At 36.1% G+C, this 26,216-nt stretch overlaps 1 pseudogene; it reads left to right on the forward strand.

Moving 5' to 3' along the window:
* LOC103593406 overlaps positions 1–25,893 on the forward strand; it is a 107,295-nt pseudogene extending 81,402 nt beyond the window's left edge.
* Positions 25,894–26,216: the final 323 nt, after the last annotated feature.

The raw sequence follows: 26,216 nt of genomic DNA on the forward strand, positions 1-26,216 counted from the left end.
TGGCTTTTGTGGCTGCAAATTGATATATCTTTGTAAACTTGTTTCCATTGACATTTTTTTTCAAATTAAAATATAAATGCCTTTGTATACTTTTTGGGTTTAACTTGTTCTCTTAATATAAAAAGTTGCACCTAAGTTTAAAACATTTCTTATACACCTAAAACTTGACAATGACTTCAATGCTTAAAAGAAAAATGAGCACATTTGGTTCTCTAACTGAATTTAATATCTGTTATATTATAATTGCTGATATTAAAACCTTTTACAGGGAATAAGAAAAATATACATTATTAATTCACATTCCACTGATAAGTACAAATGAACATAAATAGTGATCTTATACTGCTTCAATAGCTCTTTGAATATTAAATTTAAAATTCCAAAGTATTCCATTCTTTTACCTTAAAAGACTTTAATCAATGTATTTCATCATTCATTTGTATTATATAGAATACCATGGAAATGACCCCCATCTTTCCTTTGAAAAACATTTCTCTTAAATGTATGAGTGCTTTTCAAAAAGTTCATGGAAAGATTCCATTATCTTTTAATTCTATTTTTCTGTGAACTTTTTGAAGCACCCTCATACTTAAATATAGGGTAAAAAGACACACAAAAAATGGGTCACTGATGATTCAATTTTTTGTGGGGGGACTATCGATGAAGTAACAAATCAAATGATAGTTTCAAAGACCCACCTATCATTCAGTTAGTCCTTGCACAAGGATACGTCCACCCCTCCTTCCTGATCCCCATGCCAAGCTCAGGATGACAGTGTTTTTGGTCTGTTTGTTTAGTTGCGTGTGTGTGTGTGTGTGTGTGTGTGTGTGTGTGTGTGTGTGTGTACCCAGTGTAAAATTTTCTTTAGTCACCTAGATTTTTTCCCCAAAATGATTGTCAATCAAATGAATAATCTCATTCAGACAGCACTACAGTTTCCACAAGGTGCCCACACCCCCACCCCTGCTGCTCCCAACATACCAGCTAAATAAATAATGGCTTTAATTTATGATGGTAGAAAAGTTGTATTTTAAGTACAAATATGCAATCCTCTGTAGTTTAGTTGTCACCAGAATTTCCATGGGACTTTCCAACTTGCATTGTATAAAAAGTCATAGCAATATTAATGCTTGAATCTCACCTGTTTTTCACTCACCCTCCCATGTTAGTTCTCCAGGCCCCATCACCCTGTAGGTGATATCTGAGGATTCCTGGGAGGATCTCCCTCACCTTCCATCCACTTCACAAATCTTTTTCTCATGTTAATTTAGGTCCTTTTGTTCATGTGCTTTACTGGCTAAAACCACTCCAGGATGGTATCTTCCCTTTGGCAATGCTGCCTCCCTATGTTCTTCAAAGCTATAAAACATCTTGAGATACCAAAATACCACTGTCCTGCATTCAGATCTCATGATTCTGGTGTCAAATAGAACCATGGTGTGTTCCAAGCAAAAATGAAGAAAATACCCTTCTCCAGCTCTCTGGCATTCTCAGGCTGGTGTTAACACAGTTGTCGGAGATTCACCCATTAAGAGTTTCTTCTGGGCCGACCCCGTGCCTCACTCGGGAAAGTGTGGTGTTGGGAGCGCTGAGGCTGCGGGTTCGGATCCTATATAGGGATGGCCAGTTCCGATCCCCTTACTGGTCACCAAAAAAAAAAAAAAGAATTTCTTCTAATTCTGCCTGCATGCTCTTCATCAATAGGACTCCAAACCATCCTCTCCATATTCCAAAGGACCCTCATGTTAACTCAACTCCTTTTTCCCCTAGCAAAAAAAGGGTTAACAAAACAAAAACAAAATCTCAGAGACTGAAAGGAGGCCAGCATAGTCATACTTGTCATTTCAGTTACCCTCCTTAGGAACTACTACAGGTCCACTAACTTTCATCCCTAACTGGAAAATTCAGAGTACTCTGAAAGCAAAAAAAACTTTCTCCAAATTTCGTACCCAATTTATCCAGTCAGCAAAACATGAACTTAACTGACTAAAGTTTTTTATTGTCTTTCTGTTTCTCATTTACTGCCAATATTTAAATGTTTAACTAAGGACATATTAATTTATCATTATTATTATTTTCAGGTGTTGCTTCAGACCCATTTGAGTTGCTACCCAATATTAGTACACGCTCCATATTACTTTTCTGAAATTCAAAAAATTTCTGAATTACAAAATATATCTGGCTCCATGAGATTGTGTGTCTGTATACATATGTATTTGAAAGTATAAGTGTGTACTATTTTTTGCAAGATAGGATAAATACAATACATGAAAAACAGAAACAAAACTTCTGAAGGAGATGATAAGAATCTTTAGCATTTATTTATTCATTTACTTATTCATCTAAAAAACTTTTTTTTCCTTTTTGTCTTTTTTACTGACCGGCAACAGGATCGCAACCCTCGGTGTTGCGCCCGCACCGTGCTCAGCCAGTGAGCGGGAACTGGTCTCCACATGGGATCCGAACCCTCAGCGGGAGTGCTGCCACGCTCCCAAGCGGCGCACTCTCCAGTGCGCCACCAGGCCTGCCCTAAAAAACTTCTATTAAACCCTCATTATGTGGTATCTGGTCTGTAACACACTACAGATTCCTAGTACCATATGTATACTCATTCATTGATCATTATGACTGTTGATTCTTTACAGTTGCTGTTGTTATAACTGATTGCCAAACAACATATTAATCATTGACCAATCTATCAAAACTAGAGTTATTATAAATACCAGATATTTAGTTGTTTTAAATAACTAGTAATGAATATGTAAACAAAATATTAGCACACACATAGAAAGGCCTTCTGAGCTAGCCTTTGATTCATTACAAAGTACATTTTGAAAGTCACTTCAATTCAGTGACAGTTTTAATTGTGCTAGATTTGGTCACCTTATTAGACTGATTTTATATTTCTATAGCATGCAATTTTATATTCTTTATAATCCTTTGTTAGAAAGTAAAAAATATTCTTTTTACTAAAATTACAATTTTTAAATCTTTGAAATGATCTAGGGAATCCATCTTACAAGTGATCTAAAAAAAGTATCGTACAAGTCATCAGAAATTCATATTATGTTCAGCACTGGATAACTTTCAGGGCTCTCTGTTTTACACTATTTCCTAATCATATATGTGTCTATGAAGGTATCCTGAGGAATAGTTGGGAAAATTATGGTGGAGCATATACTGTCTGATAATTGACTAAAATTATACTTCTTCAGACCAATGCCAGTGCAGCTTATGCCTATTCTTTGTGTGTGTGTGCACACGAGCTATTTAAACCTTCCCCTACATTTATATAACATTGCTTAACTTACCAATATTCTTTCTTATCTTTTAATTTATTTTGCAATCATCAAAACCATATTAAGTAATTAAAGCAGAGATGTTTTCTCCATTTCACAAATAAGAAAACTAAAGACAAGGTAAAGTGTTTTGCTTAAGGACAGGAAGGCATCAGTTGAGGGAAGTATGGGAGCTAGAACATCATTGTTCTACAAAACCCTCCTTCTTTTTGTCACCTGGTGGCATTCCTGTAAATCAAACTGCAGTATAAATAAATATAATGTTTATAAATTGCTTTCTTAAAGTAAAATAATGACTTTCCTTCACCTAAATATGTGTGCCAAAGGATGATTATACTATAACACTATTCAGTACTGTGGGCATTATCTCTTAATTAACCACCAGTTATATTTCTGCACCATTTTTATGTACTGTATTTCATTACATAATTAGACTTTATTTTTATATTCATAATTGCTGATAAGTGCTGAACTTTTTTAACGTGAAAGTAGAATTTAGTCATTAAAAATGGATAAAATCTTGAAGGCAGAATGTTAAGTAATTATTTCATTTGCAGTTTTTAGATAGATAACAGGGATCCAATTAAAATGTATATTACCTCTTGTAATTTGGAAATAGATCCTGTGATAGAGAATACCTACTAGGGTATAAGTAACGAGCCAGGAGTCATGCTGTGAATAGTACCAAATTAGAAGAGAACAGAATCTTCACTTTTCATTTTTTATAGAACTTGAGGATAACTTTTTAAAAAGTTTTATAAGATGGGTGATTCATCAAAAAAAAAAAAGGTACTCATAAGGGTAGTAAAATCATTAGCATCCTGTAAGGGAAAGTCAGAGTCCTATGATGTTAGATTTTTCTATATCTACAATATCTATGTTGTTTCAAACATCCACTGATGTTTTAAATCCTTATTCCTAGGAGCACTTGCTTCCGTGGTTTCTATTAGCAGTTATTATAATGATGCCTCAGTTGTCAATCATACTAGTAAAAATTCTGCACTCACTATGCTAGTATTTAAGGAGTCTCAAGGCTCTTTACACCAAAGGCGGGCATCCTAGGTACTATGTTAGTTGTTACTGGGGAAACAAAGATTAACTTGACACTGCCTCTGCTCTTAAATACCTTACATGTAAAACATGTTTTGCATGTAAAACAATGCAAAAATTGTTGTTACATGAGAGGAATAAACACAGCAATACAGGCTGATCAGGAAAAGTCTTCATCAAAGATCAGGAGATAATGTTGAAATGAGCCTTGAGGGATGGCTAGAATTTCAACAGGTAAAGATAAAGAAATAGAGTGAGTAAATGTATCAGAGTGGAAAAGCAAGGACATGACAAAAATTGAGTTTAGCTAGAGTACAGGTTATACGTAGGAGGATATGATTACACTTGAAAAAAAGTGAAAAATAGTAGTGAAATGTAGTAATGAAAAAATTAAAAAATGATCATAAGGGAATTTTTTTGTTCATTGACAAAATGATCTCAAGGGTTCCTAGGAAATAATCAGACAGAAATAGCAAATAAATGTCTGAAAAATCAGATACTAAAGTATATTACAAATATAAACTAATTTCTAAAAGTAGTACTCATACAAGATCCTAAAAACAGATTAATGATAAAGAGCAATCTAACTCTGAAACAAACCTAACATAAACTGAGCTTTTTAAAAAGTGTTTTTATTGATACATAATAATTGTACATATTTACAGGTTACTTGTGATAATTTGATATATGTACACGTATACAATGTGTAATGATCAAAATCAAGGTAATTGGGATATCTATCACCTCATATATTTATAATTTCTTTGTGTTGGTAACATTCCAAATCCTCTCCTCTAGCTATTTGGAAATATCAGACATTGAAATTTAACATGCAAAAGAGTATGTGTAACAAACAATTGAGATGTGATGAATCAGTGCATAAAATGTTCTAGAAAATCAATATATTTAAAAAATTGCAGTCTTATCTCACAAAATACATGAAAATAAATTGACACATTAAAAAGTCAATTGTTAAAACATAAACTTAGGGCCGGCCCGGTGGCGCACTGCTACAGTGTGCCGCTTGGGAGTGTGGTGGCGCTTCCGCCGAGGGTTCGGATCCCACATACAGACCGGTTCCCGCTCACTGGCTGAGCGAGGTGCAGGCACAGCACCGAGGGTTGCGATCCCGTTGCCGGTCCTGGTCCGGTATGGGCACGACACTGAGGGTTGCGATCCGTTGCCGGACACGAAAAAAGACAAAAAGGAAAAAAAAAAACAAAAAAAAAAACATAAACTTAAAAATTTCAAAAGAAAATTAAAGTTGATATCTAACACTCTAGATATGGCAGGATTTTCTAAGCATAAAACCAGTAAAATAAATTGCAAAACAAAGGATTTACAACTTTAAATTTACAAATGCTTAAATGTCTGCATATTAGGAATACCCTAAGCAAAATCAAATGAGAAGGGGTGACTTGGGAAAAGATTTACAACATTTATGACTAAGATAGACCTCATATTGGTAATCTCCTTCCTATCCTCTTCACCTATGCAAATCTTGTTTCAGAGTTTAAACCAAGCTCCACTTTATCCATGCCATCTTTCCTAAGTATTCCAGCCCTTACTAATGCTCCAGCACTTACAGTTTATAAACCAGAAATCTGCTCTGAGGTCAGCTAAATTCCTAAAAGCCTCAAGGGGTCTGAGATAGGGTAACCATCGCATCCTGGAACTGTTACCACAAGACTATTTTTAATATAAAACTAGGCTTACTGATACCTAAAAGCTATATATTAACTTAGGAATGCAGGAAATGTATCTTGTGACCCTTACTCATATATCTGTACATAGGATGTAACCAAAGACCAATCACTAACCTATTTAATGCTTTGTAACCAATAGAAAAACTGATGTGGTAATTAAGGGGCTGTCCACTCTGTTCCCCTTTGTTCTCTCTTGCTCTGTGATTATAAAAATACTGAAACCTGGCCTACAAGTCAGAAAACATGATTCAAGGCCTCTTGAATCTATGTCGTCCTGGGCTGCAGTCACTCATATTTGGATCAAGCTTTACCAGTGCCTTAGGATAATTTTGCCAGGTGGACACAGTGTTTATCACACATTTTGGTACTTAATTCTACATTATCTTACATAATCCCTAATGTCATATGTGTATGCTTCTCTTGAAGGTCAGATCATAAACAACTTCAGGCAAGACCACATTTAATAGTGCTTTTGTAACACCTGGAACCCAGGTCTGTGCTAAGCACATGGTAGATATGAAATAATTATTCATCTGTCATTTTACTGGCTGTTTCATCCTATCAAAATACAAAGGAAAGAATCATGAGGAGGCATGCATTCCCTTTCCCCAATTGTCCAAAAACAAAACAAGACAAAAAGAATTTCAACTCCTTTCAGAAATGTAATAGAACTGTCAAAAGCACATATGATAAGCTATTTAAATAGTGAAACATAAGTTACAGTTTTGTTTGTTTGGTAAAAAGCAAAGTGTGATTTTACAATTTTAAGATAGAAGATAAAAAAAAGAAAAAATATAGGTGCTTTGGAAAACCTCATCGGACCAACACAATTCAATCATGCCCTCTGTTTCTAGTTTTGTTTTGTTGTTTTCCTGCTAGGCTGCCCACATGAATTTCTTTATTTATGTAAATCTTCCCTTCCTTGATCATTGCATGTTGCAGCTATAGGTAGTGGTGGACTTCCTTTGATAACTGATTATTTGAAAGCTATGTCAAAGCCAACATTTCTCTTTTTTCTCCCTAGAAATCACGCAGTGGCTTTGACTTTCCATAAAGTACTATCAATTCTCTTTCTTCTCTCTCCTGGTTCATAATTTCCTGGGTGTGTAGGGCAGCAGTAATACTAGTTCCCTCGAGATTAAAGGAAAACACTGTGTCTTGGTATGCAATAATGATTCAGGCTCACAGATTACTTGCATCCCCATCACACACATATTTTCACCACCATGTCCATCTTCTTCCTCCTCATCATCTTTGCCTCTTCTACACCTACACTTTGCTCCAGATTGTGGAATAAGCAAGTTTAGCTTTGGCTTTTACATCTGCTCCCAATGTTCACCAGTTTCACGGTCCCAGTAACAAACCAGCCTTAATTTTCTAGCCTATGATTTCTATGCTTGGAAGACCACAGTAAAGACTCATTGGATATGAGATAAACTACACTTTCATTTTAGAGTACATAAGATCAGCACACAGTGAGCCTGAGTATAGATATTAAACGTCTCCGGAAAGATGCACCATAGCTGCTATGCTGGTTGTTATCTTTTTCCCCCCTGCACAACCACCACCAATACTCAACTCCACCCCTTCCCTTTCCTGCTCTGTTCCCTGGGAGGCTGATTTCTGTGGATTGAATTATCCATCTTCCTGTGTCAGCTGACTTTCCATTAGGTTAGATAAACAGGAGGCACAAGCAGGAAATTTTAGATTAGAAGAAGAAAAATGTCAGAGTCCTTCTTCACCAAGCCCTCCTTACTTCAGCACTTTGTCCCCAGTGGTACATAATCCCCTCTGTTGATTACAGTTCTTGCCAGCCAGTCTCCCCCCCGTGGTTCTTGCTTTCACTCAGCTGCTGTACTCCCTCCAGGATTAGTGGTGGTTAACAACTTCTAACTGTTGCTAGCTTCTTGGTGATTCACATCAATCCACTACTGTCTCTCATTTAAATAATCTTAGGTGTACTATTTCCTCCTGGGACCCTGACTGATGCAACTCTAGAGCCCACAGAATTTGACTCTAATTTATTTCAGTTTATTATCAAATCTAAGGAACATCAGAAGGGGAATGGCGAGACATTGAAATAGGAAAAAGAGCATCACAGAGGCAAAGGTTGGCAGAGTCCATACAAGCAGTGCCCAGGAGATAAATGGCCTTGAATGACAACCTTTTAATAAGAGGGTACTTCAAAAAGTTCGTTTTATCTTTTCATTTTATTTTTTCTACAAACTTTGTGAAGTAACCTAGTATTTACAGTTATGTCTAGTGCAGAAATGCAGGCAGTGTTATTGCTGCCAACAGAGTCAAGAATTTTACTACCACTGGTAAGGTCAATTTTATTGTGCTTATCTATCTTAGCCTGGCAACATGAAAAATTCAAACTATCTAATGCTCCTTGTTTTGATTACATTCTCACCAAGCTACTTTCAGACTCTAACTCAGGTTCCATATAAGTACCTACAGAGAGGGAATATGCTGGTCATGCAGACTTCAGGTATTTCAAAAACTGTGATTTTTTTTTTTTAATCACTGAGACCTAATAAACAGCCATTATGTTTTTGTTGTTATGATTTAGTTAAAAGCAAATGCTCTCTTGAGAGATTGGTCTACTTTAGGTTTATTACTAACATCAGGCTTCTAAAGGCAAAACCCTGGACCATCTGCATTTTTGCCTGTGACTTGCTTTCATTATTTTAACTAATACCTAACATGTTTAGGAACCCTTAGAAAAATATGGGCTGCTAGACTAGGGGAAATAACCAGACCTTCTTCTTGGAAGGACCTTAGAACAGAATCTTGGTAAAGGCTTTGCAGAAGTCTATTTCTCATTGTGTGTCAGAAAGTACCTACCTGATTACCCTCGAAATCAGAGGACCAGACCTATTACTTTTTAGCCACTAAATAGGATTTGAGGTTCTGGTAAATAATAAATAGAAGAGTCTCCTTGTACCAAGCAAAGAGTATTTCTGCAGTCAAAAGTTCATTTTTAAGCTATTATAATGTCCATGACAAGACATGGGTTTCTTGGTGATTCACATCTATCCACATATTTTGACCTTCAAATTATATATATATATTTGAGCTTCAATTTCCTCTATAATTCTGAGTATCAGGTGCTTGCCATAAACACCAGTATTCATAATATTTTACATGTTTATACCAGTCTGATCAATTTACAATTACTTTGTCACTTAGACACTCCATGACATCCCATGCCAATATGTTAGTTAAAATACCTTTCAGATGGATGTTTCTGAGTGTTCTGTGGGTGTTCAAGAGAATAAAGAGACAAGCAACCAGTTTCCATTGTATAATCACCTCACTCGTAGACATTCCATGTCTGTTGGAATTCTTTCTTATGGTTGGGAATTCATTTTACAATATCCAAAACATCCCCTTCTCTCCCCGTTCTTCCCCCCACCCCCAAAAATCCACAAATTCAGAGTTTCAAATCGAATCTTTGATGTTAAATACATTTAAAAAATATAATAACCAAATTTTACATATAGCAAAGTATATGGTTATAAGAAGAATAAAAAGATTTTGAATATCAAAAGGCTTCTCCAAAATCAGTTGGGATGATTTAGAAATGTGTGAATCATCACCTTTTGATAAAATTTCTCCTAAGCACGTGATACTTTACAAGAAAAACAAAAATGCTTGTAAAACCATGCTTTGCCTTTTATATAATAACCCTGATTGCCCCAAAGAGTTGGAGAAGTCGTTGAGAAACCATAAAGGGCACTTTAGTTTCTTCAGAATTATGTGAGAAAGTTGAAGAAATTGACTAGTAAGTCATCATTCTCTTATACTACACACAGAGGAGATATATCACATATCCCTTATTATTTGCCTGTCCTTTCCCCTTCCCAGTTTGCTTCTCTGGGATTTCTAATGATCCTTTAATAACAACAGTAACAGCTGCAGAGGTGGCGGCAGCAACAGCAGCTACTGTTTATATATTTACTATATACTATACACTTAGCATTTTGCCAAGCCCTTTACAATAATTAAATTGCTACCTCTCTCCTCAACACTGAAGCAGGTGCCAGTATTTCCCCCATTTTACAGATGAGGAAAATGAAGATCGAGAGAGGTTAAATAACTTGCCCAAGCACACAAAGCTAACAAGTTGCTGCTCTTAGATTCAAATCCAAGTCCATTTGATTCTCTAAGCTATGAACTTAACCACTGCATAATAGTGTCCCACAGAAGTGAAGTCAGTGAAATTATGCTGATCTCTGGAAGATTATACGTGTTATGTGATTGGAAGATATGTAATCTTCTCAATATTTATACATGCTTATCACTTGCTCGAGGTATGTGAAACCAAAGTAAACAACATTGAGTACTGTATGCAGCTTTAGTAAAAATTCTTAGGGAAGCAAGGGACACCCAGCTTATCAGCCATAACAGCTGAATCATCAGTTGAGTGCCATATGTTATGGCCAAATCACTGAAATATTCATAAAAATCACTTTTTTTAGTAGAGGATTTTAAATCATTCATTAATAAATTCCCATGTTGCGGCATGTCTTCATCTAGGCTGTAACAAAATACCATAGACTGAGTAGCTTTTTAAACAGAAATTTAATTCTCATAGTTGTGGAGGCTGGGAAGTCAAGATCAAGGTGCTGGCAAACTTGGTGCCTGGTGAGGGCCTGCTTCCTAGATAGCCATCTTTTTGCTGTAACCTCACATGGCATAAAGGGATGAGGGGTCTCTCTTGGGCCTCTTCTATAAAGGCACTAATCCCATTCATGACAGTACTGCTCCCATGACCTTATCATCTCTGAAAGGCCACACCTCCTAATACCATCACCTTGAGGATTAGGATTTCAACATATGAATTTTGAGGGGACATAAACATTCAGTCCATTGCATGGTATTTGTGGAATATATGTTACTGTTCATTTATAGCAAGAAAATCATCATATTCTATAAGTCACAGAAGCTAAAGAGATGCATTTTCTACACAGAATATATACCTGAACTCAGAGGTGGAATTAAGATATACTTGTGTCGCCATCTGATATTGAAAAGAAGAAGAGTTATGGAAAACACTAGAAAATAGGACCTGTGTTTTCATAATGCTTACCTGAATGGAACCAGTTGTATGACCTCAGCCAAACCACTTATCTTTCCTGGGTGCCCAATTTTTCAACCATCAAATGGGGATATTAATATAACATCCCTGCTCTGCCCTTTCCTGCCCTGACTTGCCTAAAATCTCAATCACTTGGGCATTACAGATGAGTGAGAATGCTTGTCCTTCAGGTTCTAATTTGGTCCACTACAGTACTTAACAGGAGCTAGAATATGTGGTGTATACAGGAACAGAAACGACTTTGCAAACAAATATTTAATGGTCCTCAGCCAGAAAATGAGTATGGTTTTATGACAAGAGCATAATCATCAAGGGACACAAATAAACTGATGGAGAATGAGAAACTCCGGTTAGGAATTTCTTGCAAACTCTCTGAGGCACAAGCAATGGGCTTATGAAAAACTCTAAAGGAATAAAAAAATCCCATCTGACATTTCAGACTTTATTAGTGAACATTTTTCACTCAGGATATTCACATGTAAATTCCAGACTGCAGTTTCCTTCTTACTGCCAATGGATTCTCGTTATTGCCCAATTTATCATAAGCAGCTGTAATAAAGCCAAGCCTAGAGTCTTCAGCAGAGGTGGTAAACTCACCACTCTCATGTGAGTTGGCGTCATGGGCCTGGCAAAGCTATAATCTAAGAAGCACAGTTGGCATCTCGGACTTGCTCTGCCAAACATCAAGTACATCAAGTCTCCTGTGGGCAGATTATGAAGCCTGGTAGATTTTATTTTTCACTTAACAGGAATATTTAATTATTGATAACCCACAAATTAATTTGGTGCAAAAAACTATGAAACTCTTACAAATGACACACGTGATAGGGTTCTTTCTCTCTTTTTTCTGTTAGTGAAAAGTCATAGCTTGTATACTGCCTTGTCTTGTTCACAGTTTTTCCATTAGGCCTGTGCTTAGACAGCACTTTCACATAGAACTATTACAAATACTTCTAAATGATCTGGGGAATAGGCGACTATCTTTCTACTTGCTAGGCACTCTCAAAGATTACATTTCATGAAAGCAAAAACGTTGCTATGGTGGTGTGGAACTACTAAGGATGAAGGGATTCTTGTTAAAAGAAAAGTAAAGACATTAGGTGTTGAAATCCTAAAGTTCCAAATGGAGTTCCTTAACTCAAGAGATATAAGGATGCCTCCAATTCTATTTGAAAATAACAATCTTCTTCACTTTAAAAGCGACATATTTTTGTCCTAGAGAATCTGCATGTGTCTATGTATATAGGTGAGGAAATGTGTACATAACTTAATATATGTTAAAATGAGGTTAATCATGGGTTAATCAGGCGATGCACTACCTTACAAATAAAATTGTGTTGATTTGAACTTCCTCATATACACAAATCTTGAAAAATTTTCCATACCATTAGAAACTATTTTTCTACAATTATTGGGCACATTTCTCTGAGGTGGTTACTTAGCTATATATGTGAAGACAAGCAATGTACATTAATGACATACTGCTATTTATATCATACTCCTGAATATATTTACCAGAACTCCAGTAGGTATTTAATTACAATATTTTGATATTATGATTCAAAGTACCTTACACCAATCAATTGCTAAAGCCTTCAGAGCTAAAGACTGTCATGAAGGATGGTGGGGACATATGTCTCTTTGAGTTAACTTTCTTGGGATTTTGATATTTGCATTGGAATATTACCCCCCAATGTCTCTGATCTGTATAAAGCTAATTATATGCTACTATTAAAGCAGATTGCAAGAGACATTGACAGTTGGAAAGGCCTAATGACCAGCTGGATGAGAAAATTTCATGTTGTCAAAATGGTAAGTTTGCCAGGATTTTTGCATGCCATTTATTTGCTACAAACAAGAATACCTAAACTTTGTTTTAAAATAAACTTAGCCTGCTAAATAATCATGTTTGGAGTATGAAAGAAGCCCAAAGGCTGAGGTATATTCCATATTTTGAGACTGCAATCCTTCACTACCTAAATTCATGTTGAATTTCTAGACTTTATTTTTTGCCTCGAACTTATTAAAAATATAATGTATACGAACAAGAAAAGACACCCTCTAATATAGTCAGTGTCTATGGAACATTAAAAAATAAGCCAATGATCCACGGAGCAATATCAAACCTGTTACGTGATGCCCCCCAATCATTTAAGGAAACATTTCACTTTACAACTAGCTGTGACAACAAAATAATAATATGATTCATACAGTGCTTTTTATTCTAAGTACTTCTTAGACATTATTTCATTTGTTCCTCATAACAATTCAGTGATATAGGATCCCCAGCTCTGGATTCTTTCTACTGATATCAGAATGCATTTGATTAGGAGAAAAATAACCACTTAATATCTTCTCTCCTCAAATTTTCTACCCTGTTTTCACTGATCCCTCTGATAATCTCATTACATTCTTCTTAGACATAATAGGTACAATCAGCTGACAACTAACTGCCTCATCTTCCCATCAAAATTTTTTTGTTGTATTCAATCATATCCTTATATTCATTTTTTTTACTAATTTTTAAATTTATTATTAGCATGTTCATTCTTACAAATCGTGATATTTCTTCATGCCCTTTACCTGACCTGTCACTTCCCAAACACCCTTCCTCCCTCCCCCCATCCCTAGTATATTTAGGTTTGTTCTCTTCTTCTGAAAGTTCAACACATTGTTGTGGTCTTTCCTCTCTTTCTTTCCTTCATTCCTTCCTTCTTCCCTCCTTCCCTCCCCTAGTCCCTTCCTTCCTTCTAGCAGCCAGTTATGAGTGAGAACATGTGGTATTTCTGTTTCTTTGTTTGGCTTATTTCACTTTAACATAATTTTCTCCAGACCCATCCATGCTGCTGCAAATGGCGGAATTTCATTCTTTTTTTATGGTTGAGTAGTATTCCATTGTGTATATATACCACAGTTTCTTTATCCAGTCATCCATCAATGGACGCTTAGGTTGGTTCCATATTTTGGCTATTATAAACAGAGCTGCAATGAACATGGGAGTGCAGGTGTCCCTTCTACATGATTTCCATTCCTTGGACATATACCCAGTAGTGGGATTGCTGGATATATGGTAGCTCTATCTGTAGTTGTTTGAGAAACCTTCACACTGTTTTCCAAAATGGCTGTGCTAATTTACAGTCCCACCAACAGCATAGAAGAGTTCCCCTTTCCCTGCATCCTCGCCAGTATTTGTTATTTTTGGTCTTTTCAATATAACGGCAAGTCTAACTGGGGTAAGATGATATCTCAATGTGGTTTTGATTTACGTTTTTCTGATGACTAGTGATGGTGAGCACTTTCTCATGTACCTGTTGGCCATTTGTATGTCTTCCTTTGGAAAATGTCTATGCATCTTCTTTGCCCATTTTTTAATTGGATTATTTGGTTTTTTACTGTACAGTTGTTTGAGTTCTTTGTATATTCTGGATATTAATCCCTTGTTGGATGTATAGTTTGCAAATATTTTCTCCCATTCCATAGGTTGTCTTTCCGCTCTGTTGATTGCTTCCTTTGTATTGCAGAAGCTTTTTAGTTTGATATAATCCCATTTATTTATTTTTTCTTTTGTTGCTTGTACTTTTGGGGTCTTATTAATAAAATCTTTGCCCAGTCCTATTACCTGGAGTTTTTTCCCTATATTTTCCTTTAGAAATTTTATGGAAAACTACAGGCCAATATCCTTAACAACCTTGGAAGCAAAAACCCTTAACAAAATACTCACAATCAGATTACAGCAACACATCAAAAAAAAACTTATACACAATGAGCAAGTGAGATCCATCCCAGGGATGCAAGGTTGGTTCAACATATGCAAGTTAATAAATGTGATACACCACATCAACAAAACCAAGGACAAAAACCATATGATTATCTCTATTTTTGCAGAAAAGGCATTTGACTCTCAGCAAATTAGATATAGAAGGAAATTATCTCAATACAACAAAAGCCATTTATGACAAACCAAGTGCCAATATCATCAGCTTTTCCCTTAAGAACAGGAACAAGACAAAGATGCCCATTCTCACTGCTCCCATTTAACATAGTATTGGAAGTACTAGCCAGAACAATCAGGCAAGAGAAAGAAATTAAGGGTGTCGAGATTGGAAAGGATGAGGTCAAACAGTCCTTGTTTGCTGACAACATGGTCTTATATATAGAAAAACCTATAGACTCTACCAAAAAACTCTTATAGCTGATTAACAATTTCAGTAATGTTGCAGTACAAAAAATCAACACCCAAAAATCAACAGCATTTTTATACTCCAATAATGAATTAGCAGAAAATCAAATCAAGAAAGCAAGCCCATTTACAATAGTCACCCCCTAAAAATAAAATATCTAGGTATCAGTTTAACCAAGGAGGTGAAAGATCTCTACAATGATAACTACAAAACACTATTGAAAGAAATTACACAGGACAAAAAAAGGTGGAAAAACATACCATGCTCTTGGATGGGAAGAATTAACATCATGAAAATGTTCATTCTATCCAAAGCAATCTACAGATTCAACACAGCCTTCACCAAAATACCAATGAGATTCTTCACATAAATAGAAAAAGCAATCCATCAAAAATTTTACCAACATATCTGCATATGTTCCCATAAAATAACAACAGCAGCAATAGCAACTGCTGGCATTTATTGAGGACTTACTGTGTGCCAGGTACTACTTTATGAAACTTCACACATTTCACCTTATTTAATATGCATGACAACCCTATATGCTATTATTTCATCCTTATTTTAGAGATGAGGAAATGAAATCATTTGTCCAAGGGTACAAAACAACAAGCAGCAAATGCAGGGTCTGACTGAACCCAGGAAGTCTGTCTCTAGAGACTGACTCTAAACCCCATACTCTACTGCATTGCTGCTACTAGAAAAGAAGTGTATTCACTTGTGCCTTGAATCTCACTCTTCTCACTTTCACAAGGACTTTGCTCCTGTAATTACATCCTTTCTCTACTGAGTTATCACTTTCTTTCTCTCTGCTTAACCAACCCAATTACCAATCAAATATGCCTCAGTTTCACTCATTTTAAAAACATAATAAACAAACAAATCAAAAAACCTCCATTTATCTATTCTCTTTCAATGGTAACACTCCTCCAAATACTTGTCTATGCTCACTAATTCAACTTCTTTATCTTCATTTTATTTTTTAATCCACTGTATTGAAACACTACTCCAAATACTTACCTATACTCACTAACTCAACTTCTTTGTCTTGAAAGAGCTCTTACCAAAAACTCCAAAGAGGTACATTTTACCAAAGCCAATGGTGAAATCTCTGATCTAATTTTGTTGACTCATCATCAGTACTTGCAATGGATGACAATGCTCTCCTTGAGGTATTGTCTGGTTTTCCTTCTATCTCACTAGGCACTTTTTCTCAGTCTCCTTTGCTGGTTTTTCCTAGATAAGATTTTTGAAGTTGGACTGCCCCAGCACTCTTTCTTTAGTCCTTTTTCCTCTGTATGCCCTCTCCCTAAGTTATTTCATCCAGTACCATGTGTTCAAATACCATCTATACCTATATCTTCTATTTCAGATGCCGCTCATATCTATAGCTCTAGTTTGAACTACTTTTCCGAACTTCAGAAATCGTATAATGCATCCAACTCACCTCTCCACATTGCCACTTGGGACAGCTGATAGACCTCTTGACCTTAGAGCCCAAATAAGACTATAGTTTCACTTCTAAATCTGCTCTCTGCTAAGCCTTCTACATTTGAATCAACACTCACCCTTTGAGGCCAAACTGTACAAGTCATCCTTGAATCTTCTCTTTCCTTCAAATTTCAGATCTCATCATCAGTTAAGTCCCGTCCTACCTCCAAGACTGTATTTCCCAAACTACTTACACTGTTAAAATGTCTCAAATCCATCTTCACTGGATTTTAAAACCCTAATCCAAGTCATTATCATCTCTCATCTGCAATATTCCCCTAATTTGTGTCCCTGTTTCTACTCATTTTCCCCTATGACCTGTCCTCTTCACAGCACCTAGGGTGATCTTTTGAAAACATCAGCCTGCTAATAGTGCTTCCCAGCTTAAAGCCTTCCAGTGACTCCCCATGAAACTTAAAATCTAAACTCTTTACCAAGGATTACAAGGACCTGTATGGTGTAGCTTCTTCCTCTCTCTCTATTCTCAGCTCCTTCCACCCTCTCCCTCATTATATTCTCGTCAGACTGGTTCTCCTTACACAGCAAGCTTACTTCTGTTTCAGTAACTTGATATAAAGTCCTTCTGCTTGGATGACTTTTCTCCCAAATCTTTGCATGGCTGCCTCCTTCTCATTTTTCAAGTCTCAATTCAAATTCCATTTCCCCAGAAAGCCTTTTCCCAACCACCCTAGCTAACCTGGTTGCCTGCTCACATTCTACTAGAGTAAGATAGTTCTTATAGCTTATCAGTACTAGAAATAATATCATTTACTTGCTTTTTAATGTCTGTCTTCCCAATTGGAATGTAAGTTCCTTAACAACAGGGACCAAGTCCCTCTTGGATCCTTAGCACCCAGGAAGTATCTGTGCCATAATAGGCATCCAACAAATATTTGTTAGCAGACTCCACTATGATACTCTTACATCTACAGCTAGAGAATTAAAAACAGAATGAATATGGGAGTGGTTACGTGAGGTCACTACAAGTGGAATAGGAAACTTCACTAAGAACGTTATTCCAATTACAGAGCAGTCTACATTGCAAAAAAGCCAAAATCAGATAGAAAGACAGATAGATACTTAAGTACACACAGAAAAAAACATTTTGTGGCCTGAGTTTCCCACGCCATTCTGATAACCTCTACTTTCAAAGTGATTTCATATTCTTGGAAGTACGAAATCCTTGGTAGATGACTAAGAATTTAAGTTTGCCAAAGTTCTTAATTCATGTAAAGTAGATGCTTATAGGGCAAAGAGCCTTCCCAAAGTAAAGTAAAATAAAATAAAATATAAAATAAGCCATCTCCTCTTACCACCACAATCTGGTAAAATTGTCTTTACACGTCCTCAGATCAAAGATTGTTACACAAATTGAATTACGTAGGCACATGATCTTCAAAGTAAATTTCTTCATTCTCTCCCTGAGTGCTCTTTTCATAAATACTGTGTGTACTAGTTTCCTAAGGCTGCTCTAACAAAGTACCACAAACTACGTGGCTTAAAACAACAGAAATTTATTTTCTCACAGTTCAGGAGGCCAGAAGTCCAAAATCAAAGCATCAGTGGAAGCCCTGAGGGAGAATCTGTCCCATCCTTCTCTCCTAGCATCTAGTGGTTGATGGCAATATTTGGCATTCCTTGACTTATAGATGTATCACTCCAGTATCTTCCTCTGTCTTCACATGGCCTTCCTCCCATGTATATGTCCATCTTCAAATTTCTTTCTCTTTCTAAGGACGTCAATCACTGACTTTAGGGTGCACTATAATCCAGTATGACCTCATTACATCTGCAAAGACCCTATTTCCAAATAAGACCACATTATAGGGTACTGGGGCTTAGGGCTTTAGTATTTCTTTTGATGGAGCACAAGTGAACCCACAACACCTTGATTGAGATCCATTACAGTGACTTGTGATTCACATTGATGTTATCCATGTACTCCTTTGAGCTTCAGGTTTGGTAAGGAATGAGTCTGAATGTTATAAACTTGGACTTATAATCTTATTTTTCTGCAAAAAGTGTATTTTGAGCCTCCAGATAATATATAATAAATATAGGAAATCCCAAAATTCCTATTTCTAATGAAGCATGCTATTTTGGCATTTTTAAAATTTTGGCTTTTTGCCTTGTCTTTCAAAGAGAGACAACCATCTGTCTAACTCAGTTTAAAAAATATCTTGGCAAATAAATAGTACTACTGACATGGAATATGAGATTCGAGGGAGAAAATTCATTTTAATTAAATTACTGCCTCTAAAGATTGACAGAAGTAGCTGCTTCTGATTGGCACCATTTTGAATGTTGCCAAGTACTAGGGCAATCTTCGGGGTATTCTCCTCTACTAATGAAATAAAGTTAGTATCATCATAAAAAGGAGTCTGGAAGGAATATACTGAGTTGTGACTCTACTTCCAGGACAAATTCTGAGTTATTATCTTTCAGTTCTTATTTTTAATAAACCATTAGGTCATGTGAACAGAAGCATGATGGACTGTCTCCTATCTTCCTCACTTAGTGTTCTGTAGTCAACTAGAGAATTGAGATCTCCACAAGATTCTTCTGCAACCACAAGTAGAGAATAGTAATGACACTAGACCACTCTGTGTAATGCCTTGCAATCATATAAAGAAAGGTGACTTTATAGAATTGCTTATTATGTAGGCTGTGAGTTGAGAATATATGGTTACAATCCATTTAATGAAGTTCTCCTAAAAACCAAAAGCCTGTAAAACCTGAAACATAAAAATTCCTTTCTGCTAAATCAAATGCTTTTTCACCATTCCAGTGTTATAAGTACCATTTCCCTCTTAAATGTCTAAGAAAATCTATTTATGCTATTCGTAACACTTATGAGCAAGCTGTGGTTTTTAATAGAACACAAGTCATTTGTGCATATAAAAAGCAGATGTAACCTCTTTTGCACTCCTAGAATAGCATTGTTTTGCAGTTATGAATGGTCTCAATCAGGTAGATACATTGATAATTGGCTCTTTATCAATCCTAATCAGAAAATGTCTTCTTTCATTCATTAGGTTGAGGTCTGAGTTTTAAGATCTGAATCATAACGGGTTGCAAATTAAATTTTCTAAAACCCTTTCCTTTCAAATTTCAGGTTCAGGGGCATACATAATGAAATTTCATAGTTAGCAAGTTTGAAATTTCTTTTGGAAATCACAGAATTTCAGAACTGGAAGAGACCTTTGGCAACACTGAGCTAGGACAAGTTCCAGGTGTCTTGATTCCCATTTTGGTGTTTTCTCAACTGCCTAACACTACTTCTCCATATGCCTACTGATTTATTTGCAGCATCAAAGTCTCAAAGAAACCTAATCTGATTCAATTGGCTGCATTAGATATTTTAAATCTCCAATTAGACAAAAAGACCTAAATGACATCATTTCTAAAATAATCACTCATTTCAAATCCTTTATCAAACATAATTCAGTCTTTTGAACTGACATTTTAAAAAACATTCCTTTTTTAACTATACCTTTGATCAGTCTTTCATTATGACTAATCAGCATCTCCCTGGGATGCTTCCCAGAAAGTAAGTATGATGTTTTCCAAACCTGCTAATTGAATAGAAAGACTTTTCTCTGTTTTGATATGTGGGTTTGGTTGTGGTATGCTTATAATAAGCAGCTTTTAAGATTGATTAAAGCCCTTAGCTTCAATTCAATTATTAATTAATCTCAGCAGCCATTTACTGCTTTGTGTACCACAGAAAAATAGAGATCATCCTTTAATTATTGATTCATCGGATAGTAGTGTACCAGCTGTACTACCTTTACATGTCAACATTTCCAAGTATATTTTCAGCTTGCTCTGCTTTTCTTGTCAAAAGGAAAGGCATTTTCAAGCCATCTGTTAAATCGCCAACCTCTCCTACTGATCATTCTGAGCAAAATTATTGAGCAGAAAGTCACTCAGCTCCTTGCAGGTAAGAAGACTTCCCTCTGAGGGCTTAGAATGGCCCTGAGCATCTGGATTCGTTGAGCTGATTTCTTTTTTTAACTTTTTCTTAAGAACAATAGGTCAGAAATAGCTTAATTGGTATATATTTTTAATTGTAGGAATTATTTTTATGTCACATGGAGAAAATTTTCCCATAATGAATATTACAGTTCTTTCAGTGTTTAATTTTGTCAATATATGAAAAATATTTCTGTGTATTTTGAGCTAAACTATGAAAGTAAAATTTGCTTTAAGTACTGTCTCCATTAAAAATGGAGAGAGATACTACAGCAGAGTTCTCTGCTTCATCAACATTAGCCATTCACTTTGATCAGTTGGTTCACTTCCTGACAATTAATCACTAAGAATTTTTTTTCACAGAATTTTTAATAGAAATAATGCTTGTGTTATGTTACACGCTGGTTTGGTTGCTGTAACTCAAAGACCCTAAATAATAGTCTCTTATAAACCAAAGAGAATTTTTTTTTTCTTTCACCTCAAAATCTGGATAGTCAGCTTCAAAATTAGTAGGGATCCTGGTTCTTCCAACATATTGCTCTGATGTCATCAATACACACTACCTACCACCCCCTTGTCCAACAGAGCTGTACGGTTCCTGCCACCATGTCTACATTCTAATCTGAAGAAAGGATGTAAAGACACAAGGGAGAAAATGCCTCTTTCTTTTAAATGAATGGGCCAAAGGTTGGGTACATCATTTCTGTTCACATGCTATAAGCCAAAATTTAGTCACATGGCTAGCCTTACATACCTGCAAGGGGAACCTGAGAAATGCAGTGTTTGGCTGGGTAGCCATATGCCCAACAAAAAAATCTATTCCTATATAAGAAAGGGAGAATGAATATTGGGGGACAATTAGCAGTCTCCACCACTGTACTAACCAGGGAAATGAAAATTGATAGGAAGTCAATAATTACTTTCATTTATGTAGCACTTTTCTGAGTGCTTTTAGTTATCTTACTTTATCTTCACTTGAGTCAATTCTTAAAGATCTACACTAAAACCTGGGAGGAGAAGACAATCTCAAATAATCAGAAGTGACAGACAATACAAGCATAATTAATATTTTATTTTGATTCCAATGTTCTGTTTCTTTGATGTCTAAATAATCAAGATCAGCAATATTAAGTCACCATTAAGTCCTGCATATGCTAGAATATTTCACACCTACAGGTACACTCATGCTGCTCTTTCTGCCTGCAATAGCCTTTTGTTTCTTATTTTTCTGCCAAACGCCCACCCAGCTTTCCAGATTCATCTCAAGTGTTATCTCCTCCATACCCTCTCAGAAAAAAAACTCTCTCACTAACCAAGGTAAAATTGACTATAACATCTTTTGTGTTCCCACTCCACCTTGAATAAGCCATAATTTATTGTTTATTGGTTTGTATCTGTCTCTCCTAGTAGAAAGAAAATGTTGAGGTTAAGGTCAAAGCCTAATTTGTCTATATCCTCAGCTCCCGGCACGGAGCCTGGCATATTACAGGTACTCAATAATATCTATTGATTTAAATTAAACACTTTCAATAAAATAATGAGTTATGCTATTAAAAATATCATTTGGAGACATCTGGAAAGCGTGGGATAGAAAGTATCACCGATCCCTTTCACTTATTCATGACATTTCACATAGTAAAGGGATTGATGAAATGCAGGCTTTGTACAGGGAACTTCAATGAAAAACAAACAAACGTAACTTTCATGTGAGAATTTGAACAGATTCCCTCAATAGTGCCAGTTTCAGATGTTGATAAAAGATGCAGAAATGCCAGTAATGTTACAGCAAGGTTAAAGTTGTGGATGCTGGCTACCACCATTAAAAATGACTATTTTTACAGATAATCTGGCTAATTCAATAATATATGAAATAGAAATATAACTATTAGGAGACAGAATTATCACTATTTGTAAATTATCATATGCCTAAAAGTGCAAAAGCATGATTTTATAAATCATTAGAAATAACATGAGTTTAATAAAATGATAAATAACAGAAAAATAGAAAAATATACCCAGATAAGTGTATTTCCTCGATATTAGAAATAACTTATGAGAAAAAAGGTTAGGAAAAGATGATATTTCTAAAGCAACCAAAACTATAAGCTATCTAGGAACAACCCTAATAAGAAATATAAAATATTTTACAATAAAAATTTCAATGGATTTTTTTTTTAAGGAAAACTTAGCAGAATGATTCTAAAGATCATTTCAATAAAAGTGAACAAATGAAACAGGTAAGTCTAAAACTTAAGAGCAAGTGGGAGAAGGTATAATAAATCTAACCAAATATTAAAATAAATAGTTACAACAGTTAAAACAACATGGCAATGACTCAAGCATTAACAGATACTTGATGGAACAGATTTTAATGCACCATAAGTAATTACAAATTAATGTGGAAATGATAAATTTACAATAAATAGTATGAAGATAATAGGCTACATGGGAAAAGAGTCAAATTAGAACTTTACCTCGTACCTTATCACACACTTGAATTCAGATGAATTAAGAAGTTAATTTTAAACTCGTATATGGTGGAAAGTTCCTCAACTAAAGTCAAGACACAATTCAAACACTAGAAAAAATACAACTGATATATTTAAGAAAAAAGTTAATATGCTTAGTTCTATGGACTGAATTGTGTCCCTCTCCCCCCACCACTAAATTCATATGTTGAAGCTCTAACCCCCAATGCGACTGCGTTTGGAGATAGGGCTTTTAAAAGTTACACGAAGTCATAAGGTGGAATCCTTATCTGATAGGATTGGTGGCTTTATAAGATGAGGAAGAGAGACCTCTATCTCTACCATGTGAGAACACAGAGAGAAGGCAGCAGTCTGCAAGCCAGGAAGAGAGCCATCACCAGAACCCAACCATGCTGGTGCCCTGATCTTGGACTTCCAGCCTCCAGAACTGTAAGAAAATTAATTTCTGTTTTTTATGCCAACAAGTCTGTGGTACTTTGTTATGGCAGCCCTCACAAACTAATACAATAGTCAAGCAATTCATCAAAAAAAAAAAAAGAGAGAGAGAGAAACAGGTAAAGATCCTCAGTATTACCAGTAATCAGAGAAATGCAAATTAAATTGAAATACTAAATATATGTACAATAATGTATGTTAAAAGATAGTTATGGCCATGTTGTTCATAACAGCAACAAAAAATGGAAGCAATCAAATGTTAAATAGTAGGGAATTATTTTAATAAATTGTGAATTCCAGACTTGCATATACAACTGCCTACCCTAAATTTCCAATTGATTCTAAGTGGCATTTCTAAATTAAGATTCCAAAAACAAAATTAAGAAAATATTTTAAATTTAAAAAAAATTGTTGTGTTAAGAACAGTTAACATGAGATATACCCTCTGAACACATTTGTAAGTACACAATACAATATTAGCAACTAGAGGCACAATATTTACAGCCAAAACCAACTTTTGACTTCCATTCAAAATAAAAACCTTTTATTCCCACAATTTAATTATCTCACCTATTCTTCCATATGCTTAGGACCCAAACTTCCTTACTTTTCTCTCTCTCACACCATGCATCAAATCCATCAACAAATCTTTCTACCTTCAAAATACATCCAGAATCTAACCACTTCTATCACCCCTGCTAACTACAACTTTAATCCAAACCACAAATATCTGTTGCCTAGACTAGTTCAAAAGCTTCCTTTCTCTCTGCTTCTACCCTTACTGCCTTACAGTCTATTCTCAGCACAGCAGTTAGATTGAGCCTTTTAAAATGTTAAGTCAGATCATGTCACTTCCCTACTTAGAACCCTCCCATGTCTTCGCATCTCATTCAGAACAGAATCCAAGGTTCATTCCATGGCCTTATTGGCTGTTCACAGTCTGGCCCCTGCTACGGCTCCTACTTAATCTACTATTCTGCCCCTGACTCACAGCACTACCAACAGCACAGATCTCCTCATTATTACTAGATATTTCCACCTCAGGGCCCTTTAGTTTGTCTAAAATGTTCTTCCCTCAGTCATACAAGGAGTCTTCAAGAAGTTCATGGAAAGATTTGTACTACCTTTTAATTCTATTTTTTCCATGAACTTTTTGAAGTACCCTACTATACATAGGTTTTCTTCAGGTTTCTGCTCAAATTTTGCCCCTGATCCCATATAGTAGAAGTTGTTGGTGCCCTGCTTAGATCCCCTTTACTGGGCAGTGCAACTATTCTCCTAGCTATTGTAAGTACTGGATGCCAACAGCTCAAAGTTCCATCCTCTTGGGAGTTGGCCTCAGCAGCAAGGAGTTACCTTTCCTGGAAATGTCTGGGAGTTTACATCATCACCCTGCAAATAACTAATACAGAGGTACAAAATGCCAGACCCTTGCCTCAGGGTGGGATATCTCAGGGTGGGTGTCATTCGTGCACCAGATCCTCCCACTTGGAACAGGTCAGAATTCAGTTAAAACCACATCTTTGCCTTGGGTCTTCCTCTGCCTTAACCTGCTTTTCTCACTCCATTAAAGGATTCACCTGAAGGTGCTCCATCAATAAATCAAATTTTCAAAAGTCCCATCTCACACTTGCTTCTACAAAATAAAAATGAAATACAGATGATATCATAAAAGAGGAAAGAGTCTCATTGGCTGGATGGCCAGTAGTACCCCATTAATAGCAGTAGGTGGAATATTGACAGTCCCTGGAATGAGGGATGCACCAGCTTTTTGCAAAGTCTCTGGTGCTTGCAGAATATGGGGATCCTAGTGAACACCTGGACTGTGTTTTTTGGATGACTATTGCTAAACACCACTGATGCTTTAAGGAAAGAGAAAGATAGGTTCAGATCACTTAATTTCCAATGTAAATCAATATGTCAGGGTCACAAAGCATCCTTAAAAGCATTTTTAAAAGGCCTTCATCTTCCAAACGTGGAGTGCAGACTGACACAGAACTTGATTATAAGAGACTGAGTGAACATCAGAGGCAGTTGAATTCTCAGCCTAGGCAAGTCTCCTATGCCAAAATCGGGGCCCAGATAGAGGAATGGGGCCCTGAAACTTTGAATGGGAACATATGGGTAGATTCACTTGAACTTGAACCCCCAGATTTTCCTTAACTCTTTGCACCTGAAAATGCCTCCATTCTACATTGTTGGAAGAAAGAAACCTCTTGTTTGAAGTCTTTGCACAAGCCTCCAATGAGATGTGTCTTACAAGACAATATTGCCCCTCCTCAGGATCTGCCCCTACTTTGCTCTTTGACCCCAAACCAACAACTAGATTCAGAGCTCAGCCTCATCCTCCTGGGGAAGTGATGGGTCAGCTAAGGGTGTAGCTGGATTATATGCCAACAATGCTGAAGGGTTTGGCTAACATGGACTGTAAAAAACTGGGAAAGCAAACCTGGGAATATGAGACTTCACAGATTCTGAGGGTGTTG

This window comes from Galeopterus variegatus, unplaced genomic scaffold, assembly GCF_000696425.1.
Source record: "Galeopterus variegatus unplaced genomic scaffold, G_variegatus-3.0.2 Scaffold1341, whole genome shotgun sequence".
NCBI lineage: Eukaryota > Metazoa > Chordata > Mammalia > Dermoptera > Cynocephalidae > Galeopterus > Galeopterus variegatus.